Here is an 8,875-nt window from a genome sequence, read left to right as displayed (position 1 = left end):
CAATCTCTCTCGATTGAGTCCGCCCACACCTCATTGTATGTCCTCCCCGTGGGTGATGAGCTAAGAATGTTTAAAAATAAAAACCGATTTCACAATCTCTTAGCATGTACTGTACAGATGGTCTCAACCCTTGGATACTTTGCCAAAACAGCAAAAGTCAAATATAACATCCTGTTACACCAGATATTCCAAACTCAGAGTGCCAAGGGAACATATAACAAGGGCATTTGGAACCAGGCCACTTCAGTTTACTGAGCTCTTTCCCTCACAGCCCTCAGGTAAAGTATCAAGTCCTCCTTCTCTAGGCCTCAGTAGGGACTGGCTTTCCAGAAGGCAAATGAGTAGCTCTTTGCTGTAGCTCACAATTGACCCATCCCACTCTTCCCAAACAGCCCTGCTTTGCGTTGTACAGTATATTCTGAACTTTATACATGTGTGGCCTCTATATACTTTTGTTCCTGTCTTTAAAATCATAGATCGGAAGCTCCTATGAAGGTAGGACATCTCTAGAATGATGATGACGATGATGATGACAGTGAAGATGTCAGTTAGCACTAAGGATAGTGATTTGGGGTAAATGCGCAAAGAGAAATGATTGGCCCATGCCTCCCTATCTCTTCTAATTATTAATATACTGTCCGGCATTTTAGATCCAACTCAAAGATCTAACATTTCCATCAACACCATTCCAAAGATAGGAAATATTTTACTGAGTACCTTCTATGTCTAAAGAGTACATGGTAGTAGCCCGTCTCCAAGATAGGGTCCCAAAATACAAGGGAAAAAGAGTAGAGAGAGTATTGTTTGGGACAATTTGGTGATACCATTTTCCTCCTGCGTTGGAATGGCTTAGAAAACATGGGTGGTATGACATAGGCAAAATACTTACCCCTTTGCAGGGACCCAAAGAAGTTCAATAACTTAACAGAAGACATGGAGGTGATAAGTGGCAGACCAGGATTTAAAATCAGTCAGCCCGGCTCAAAGTCCACGTTATTTTCACGACATTGGTCCAATCTCCCCTCCTGTCACTCCTTCTCAAGGTGTCTTGGTCTTCTGGACACATCTTGAGTTCCCAAACACCTGTGTCTTTGCTCATGTTGTTCCCTTTGCTGATTTTCCTTCCCCAGCTCTTCCTACCCCCAATCCCCACTCCCAAAAATCCCTTTCATATGAAGTTTTTCTTGTTCCATCAAAAGAATTCATTGTTCTCTTCTCTATCTTCCAGCAAAGGTTGGAGAATATGAAGGAGCCACTTTTCCTAGCGTCCCTTTCATACCATAAATAACACTTGACATATAACACTTCATTCATTACAGATTTTATCAACATTGTGAAATTTGGCCTGTTTATCTCCTTGAGAAGATTAATAATAGTATTATTATTAATGATGATGATAATAATAACAATAGCTAACATTCACTGAACACTTACTAGATACTCTTCCAAAGACCTAATATTTAGGTCGTTTAATAACCACAGCCCTATAAAATAGGCACTGCTATTATCCCTATTTTATAGACATGGAAACTAAAACACAGAGAGTTGAATCCGCTTGCTCAAGGATACCCACTTATTGGAGGGCAGATCTGGGATTTGAACCTACATCTGTCTGACTCTGTTACAAGGCCGAGATCATGCCTTGTCATTCTCTGCACTCAACACAGGTTCTGGTCCTCAGTGCATACTCAGTAAATAATCATTCGATGATTGATGGGCTAAACACATCATCTCTGTGCATTGCTGCACTCCCAGCTCCGGGTCCTGTGCCCACTAATATCTGTGGATTGATTGACTGACTGAATAAGTTTCTTTTCAGCTCTGATATCCAGTGATGGTGGGGCACAAATACAGAAATGAAATCATTCTCCAAGGTAAGAGTGGTCACAGCTCGATTATGAATTCTTACTCTGTTCTGAGGCCATCACCAACAGTCACTTTTCAAAGCCTAACAGAACCCAAACGCTGCCAAGTTCTTGGACTAACTCCCTAATATACCGGAGAGTCCAGTAAGCGAATCAAGGAGGAATTGAGTGTGTAGCCTGTGAAATTTCAGCCTAGAGTTATTTTCCAAGCCAGACCCAGAAGGGCCTGGTTTTGAAGCAAGCCAAAATTCATAAAAAGCAGACTTTGTATTCTTAAGCCACTACTTCAATAAAACAATAATAATAATGAGTTGAAAGACTAACTACTGCTCTGCCTTTATTTATGAATCCCTGGGCCAGCCAGGAAGCCTCAGTGTAAAATCTTCTAGGTGTCACACGTGACAGGGAAAGATGAGGTGTGAATACAGAGAGAAAAGGAGGCCCGTTTAACTCTCTGGGTGTTGACGATTTCTGGTTTTGCTGGAGGTGTTGGTCCCAGCCAGACCAACATGCCAGCCCACTTTTCCTTACCTGGTTTTAATCACCCATCGAGGTCCCAGGAGCACCTTTTTACCTGCCAGGTGCACTGCTAAAGTGGGCACAGGGAGAGGAAAGGAGAGGCCCAGAGGGGGGAAAAAAACGTTAGGGCATGCAATTTGGGGTTATTTTGAAATAAAACAACATAGGCCATGAAGTTAAATTAAATAATAACTATAAAAGGCCCAACCCAGCACCTGGCACAAGATGAAATGCTAAGTAGGTGTGAGTTCCCCTTCCTTCTGCTAATGACAGACATTAGCCCTGTCAATGCGTTTTCAGCATGTGCTTATACACTGCTAACAGGAGAGTATAGGATTTTTAAGTGCTGCATTTAAAGTCCCAGTCAGGGTTAATCTTCCGCCAGTATGCCCAGTAAGACTGTACTGGTTGTTTAGGGCAAGAACCCACCCTAATGGGATTGTGCCTCTGCCTTCTAGTTATAACATTTTGAATATTACATCTGGTTCCAAATATTCATCTATTTAATACCTGTACATTGAGTGCCTACTATATGCCAGAACCTGGTCAAACAGCGGTGAAAGTTTGGATGAAAAAAAAAATGGAAAATGCCCTTTCTCTTTATCTAGCTTAATTCCAATGGGAGAGGCAAATAAAATCAAGTAGCATATGAGATAGTTGGTTCGATGGGGATCAATGCCACGGAGAAAAGTAGGAAAGGCATAGCCAATACAGGAGAGCAATTTTTGAACTTTTTGTTGAAGTGTCATACATGTAAGGAAAAGTGAGCGAATCTTACGTGTTCAGTCCAACAAATTTTCTCAAAGGAAACACACCCATGTAACCAGCACCTATGGGTCACAGCCAGCTTCCCTAAGATACGGGAGTCTCTGGGGCTGTTGACCAAATATTTCCAGCTCTCTGCTTCCTAGACATGTGGTACGATTGCACCTCTCTGTTCCCTGGTAGGTACAGCCGTTCGTTTGCCCTGGCCTATGATATGTGAGCAGATGTGACAAGTATTGCTTCTCCAGGGCCCCCATCATACTGTGCTGATTGTGGAATCCGTGTTACCATGGAGACTCCATCAGCCTGGGTCCCAAGGGACTCTGATGAGCAGAGCACCCCTGCTAAGCCCCAGTGGGCACATGGCATGAAGGCAAATAAATCTTTGTTGGTTAAGCCACAGAGATTACAGGCTTGGTTGTTACCTCAGCATAACTAACCCATCCCGACAAATAATGAAGGTGATATCTCGGGACAGATCTGAGGAGATAAAGGAGTGAGCCTTCTGGAAATCTGGGAGAAGAGCAAGCCAGAGACAGCAAATTCCAAGACCCCAAAACAGGAGTGTGTCTGAGGTATGAGGAACAGTGTCTTGGGATAGAATCCCCCAGAAGTAGACTCTGAGACACGGATTTGAAGGTAAGGGATTTAATTAGCAGTCGATCCCAGAAACACGTAGAAGGGACGGGGAAGTACAGCCCCAGTGACTCCCATTGCAGGGAGGGTTCTTTCAAGAGCTGTTAACCCTGGGGCTTGATGCCACTGGGGACATCTGGAAGATGGTGTAGAATAGCCTCAGAGCTGTTCCCCTGAGGGTGTGAAGAGGCTGAGGTGTTTATCCGCCAACATTGGCTATGGGTTGAGGGCCCCCCAGGTGTTAACACCCAGGCAAGCCAGCAGGCAGAGCTGTAGGTGCCTGTCCCTGCCAGCGTACCTCGGCATGGAGTGGGATGGGGAGGGACGGAGGTTATGGGCAGGGCACTAACAGCATGTGCTATAAACAGCAAGGAGGCCCGGGAGGCTGAAGAACCGACATACACATATGTGAAAGTATAAATTACAGGAACCACCCAAAGACCATTGGCAACATCTCCAGACTAAACAAAGTATCCAGGCTTACTCCTGCATCAGAACTGGGCACCCCCCTCCTACCTGCTATCCGGCCTCTAGCCTCACCCTAATCTAATCCATCCTTCATACTCAACCAAAGTGGTCTATAAAACATGAGAATCTGAAAATGACACCTCCCTGCCCAGAATCCTTCAGTGGTTTTCCATCCCTGTCAAGATAAACTACAAGCTCTTCAGGTTGGCAGACGAGCCCCCGTGGGAGCTGGCCCCGCCCATCTCAACAATTTATCTCTTCCAACCCCCATCTCAGCACTGATACTCCAGCCACAGCAGATGGCTGACTACCCTGCACTGCCTTTGTTCTCAAAGCCCGATGCCTCTCAGAATGTCATTCCCTTCACCTAGAGTTCTTCTCTCTCTTCTCTCCGTCCTTGTTCACCTAGTCAGCTCTTATTCCTTCATTCAACACATATTTGTCCAGAGTGTACCATGCACCAAACACCAGGGAACACAGCTACAGCTGTAAATAATCAGACCAGGTCCCCTTGCACTCAATTAGGGAGAGAGGGGTAGAGACTAATAATACAACAGTAAATGAAACGGGGAAGCCGGTTAGCTCAGAGCGCGGTGCTCTTAACAGCAAGGTTGATGGTTCGATCCCCGCATGGGCCACTGTGAGCTGCGCCCTCCACAGCTAGATTGAAACAACTGCTTGACTTGGAGCTAATGGGTCCTGGAAAACCACACTTAAAGAAAAAAAAGTGAATGAATAAGAAAAATCAAGTAGTAGTAAATGCAGTACAGCAAAAAATAAGTGTTAGGTGACAGAGAGTGATGATGACAGGTGGAAAGTGTTGTGACGATTTTGATCCGGTGGTCAGTGAGGGCTTCCCGAGGAGGTGACTGCTGCGAAGGACAAGAGGTTGTCAGACATACGTAAGAGCTGAACCAAGGTGTTCTAGAAAGAAGGATAACAAATGCAAAGGCCCTGAGGTATAAAGGAAGTTGGAGCTTTGGCATAACGGAAAGAAGGTCAGTGCAGGGGGGCATGGCAAGCCAGGGGGAAGAGGTAGGAGACATGCTTGGAAGGCAGGGGCCAGGTCATCAGAGAGGGCTTCGCTGGTCATGGAGATGGTGCTGGGCTTTAGCCTACCATCTTCAATTGAGGTGACATTTCTCTGTGTGTTTTTCTCTATCCTCTGGAGAAGCTTGAGGGATGAAGGAGCCAATTCTACTAGCATCCATTTCCTACAATCAATAACCCTTGACACTGAGGTCCCAGCAATTGAATTTCTTCAGGCATCTGTTCTTGGCCTTGCCTGGCTGTGTGACATTAGGCAAGTTATTCAGTAAGTCTGTTCCTAGAATTTCTCCATAAATTTGTGTTCTGTCCTCTGAGTACTATCGAATTAACTCAGCCTTGCAGGTCAAATAGGACTAGCAGAACGTCCTCCCACCAGCAGTGTTATATGAGTCCTCCTTTGGACCACAGTCATTTCGAGCACAGGTGGTCGAAGTCAGACAGACCTGATGTCACCCCGTGTCTTCACGGCTTTCTTGAGCAAATCACTTAATGTCTCTTAGCCTTGGTCATCTTAGTTGTAAAATGAAGCGAATCATTGCCCCTACTGCATAGTGTTTTCGGAATGATTTTGTAAAGTAAGGCCTTTCATCACTTACCATAGTCTTTGCACAAACTGAAGCTCAATATATTGTTCTATAATTTTTTTAGCAATCCTTCCAACGCCATCTGGGCTTAGCCACCTCATTGCTTCCTCTCTAAGAAGACGAAGATTTGCATTGCAAGGATCCCTCCACCCTCAAAAGTTCACCCTCTAATCCTAATGCTATGAAAAGACAGAGGGTCCTAACCTAGGATTCAAATCCCATCTCAGTCAATGACTGGCTTTCCAACTTCAAGCAAGTTCCCTCTGTCCTCTGAGTCCTCACCACATGACTCAAGGCAACTGCTTTCCAAAGAGGCCTGGTAGACAGAATAATGGTCCCCCAAAGATGTCCACATCCTAATCCCTGAAGCCTGTGGCTGTGTCACCTTACCTGGTCAAAGGGCCTCTGCCACTGTGATACAGTTAGAGACTTTGAGATGGGGAGATCATTCTGGATTCTCTAGGCGAATCCAATATCATCACAGGGGTCCTTCAAAGAGTCAGAGAAGGAATGCAATGATTAGAACGAACTGCCAGAGTGATGCTATGTATATCTGAGGATGCTACACTTTGCTGGCTTGGAAGCTAGAGGAAGGGACATGAGCCATGAGCCAAGGAATGTGGGCAGCCTCTAGGAGCTGGGAAGGCAAAGAAAAAGATTCTCCTCCAGACGGAACACAGCTCTGCCGAAACCTTGATTTCATCCCAGTGAAACCAAATTTAGGACTGTGACTTCCAAACAGTACGAGAATACATTTGCACTGTTTGAAGGCACTACATTTGTGGTCATTCGTCAGAGCAGCAATAGGAAACGGATACAAGCTCCCTCAGTGCAGTTCTTTAAGCAGCTCTCTGCCTGCTTTCTTTCACACCCCTACCTCACCGCTGCTGCTGACATTCAAGGTGCATGACTAGGCAGGTCAGCGAGTAGTTCAAGCTCTGGCAGAGGCGAGAGGTACAAACACAGGGCTCTATTACCCAGAGGCCAAGGGTCTCTGCACCTTCATTAGCCCAGAGCCAGATGTCACAGAAACTGAACTGGGAGCTTCAGAATCATAGCCCCCCAGGGCACCCAGAGCCTGGAGAAGGTCAAGGAATTATGAGCTTTCCAACAAACATGTATGCTTTCCACCCTTACTCAGAACCAACCAGATCCACCCTAGCAACAATGGGACCATCCACAAGAATTCAGCACAGCCACCGCTATTTTGCATCCCACATGAAAAGTGCTAAGGAAAAAAACAACAGTGATCCGACAGCGTTTCACTCGCCCTCTGTAATTTCCCTGTGTTGTTGTTGGGTTCATGTGTTTTTCTTTTTTTCCTTCCATAAACAATGTAATTTACCATTGCTTTTGAGAAAGTTCCTTGGACAAAGTGCAAAAAAAAAAAAAAAAGTGATTTTTTGGGATCCCTCCCGTGGTTAAAACTGCTAGGCTCCAGATTTTTCTGAGGAAAAGTTCCATAAACATTCTGCCATGCGACAGCACTCGCCTGGCACCGGGAACGTTTTTGTTGGCAGCCAGACGGGTCGCCAGGGGCACACCTGCTAAAGGCAGCCCTGTCTTGTACTCAGCAAAGGCTGAGGGTCGGTGGAGAGAGAAAAGGAGTGGGCCATGGCAGGTGGGCAGAGAGCAAATGAGAGCCAGGGCTGGGCCTTGGGGGGAGCCCGGGGCTTAACGGGACACACCTGTTGGAAACTGCCCTTGAGTCAGCCGGGTACTTTCTTTAAGACTATGTACTTTGAAAACACAGACCAACAAATAGTGAGAATAAAGGAAAGGAGAGTCTTGTGTAAGGAGAAGAGAGGGTGCATTGATGAAAGTAGGTGAAGAAGGAAAAAGAAGAACGGGAAAGAGAGGCAGTGGAAGGAAAGTAGGAAGGAGAGAGGGAGGGAGGATGGGATAGAGAGAAGGAGGAATAGAACAGAGGGAAGAAGGGAATAATGAGCTCATTTAGGGCAGAATTAATTTAATAAGCTTGTACCTTTCATGGGTCTTGGCTTCAGTCAACACAAAACACCCCTGGCTTGGAAAAATCTCTTGTGGCTCACTGGTTCATCAGAAAGCCGGAGATCCAGTCACTGAAAATATTCAGACAAGAGGGAAGCAAAGTTCACATGAAATCAGTGTGCTGTTGATGCTGCCAGGGGCATCACCATCCTGGACGTTCAATTTCTTCAAGCATTACTGTAAATAACCTCCAATTATCGCTGCACCGCAAAGACTCGGAGCTCTCGGCAGAGAGTTGGTGACTGGCTGAGAACTAGAAGAGAGGACATTTGTGCCTCTTCCCCCAAAATAGAAAGGGTGTTCCAATGACAGACAGTCTGCTCTGAGGTCTTCGGACATCCAGATGGCAATATCAAGTATGCAATTAACCAGAGCTGGTCCAGAACTCAGGAAAGAGGTCTGGGCTGGGGTGTCCTTAGCCTATGGAGGTGTCATGCTGAGCCCAAGAACAGATGGCACCACCCAGGAAGAGAGGAAAGAGCAAGGAGAGAGGATTGCCCATGACTAAGACCTGAGGTCTGATGGAGGAAAAGAAGCCCACACGGGTCCCAAGATGGAGTGGCCAAGGAGGTGAGAAGAAAACCAGAAGCATGGAGTAACATGGATGCCAAGGGAGGGAATGAACACCTGTAGTGAACACAAGTGTGAGATCAAGAGAGATGAGGATGGAAAGATCTTGGATCTTGGAAACCATTGGTGATGTCAGCACGTACCATTCTGACAGCACAGAGTGGAATTCAGATAGAGGGGACTAAAGAGGGAAGTAAAGGAGACAAGCGTCTGTGACTCTAAGAGGTCTGCTTGTGGGGTGGAGGCATGAGGTGGGATGCGCACTGGAGCTTTTCTTTCTTTTTTTCCCCTTGGTTTTTCCTGAATAGGCGAGAAATGAACACATTCAAGACTTGACAGGATAGGGCCAGGAGAGAAGAGGCTGAAGATACAGGAGAAGAGGGGGAGGGTGGGGAGTGTCTCATTCTG

Source organism: Rhinolophus sinicus, chromosome 1 (genome assembly GCF_057876585.1).
Source record: "Rhinolophus sinicus isolate RSI-liver-muscle chromosome 1, RSI-T2T, whole genome shotgun sequence".
NCBI classification, from domain to species: domain Eukaryota; kingdom Metazoa; phylum Chordata; class Mammalia; order Chiroptera; family Rhinolophidae; genus Rhinolophus; species Rhinolophus sinicus.
Note: the sequence above shows the minus strand (reverse complement) of the source record.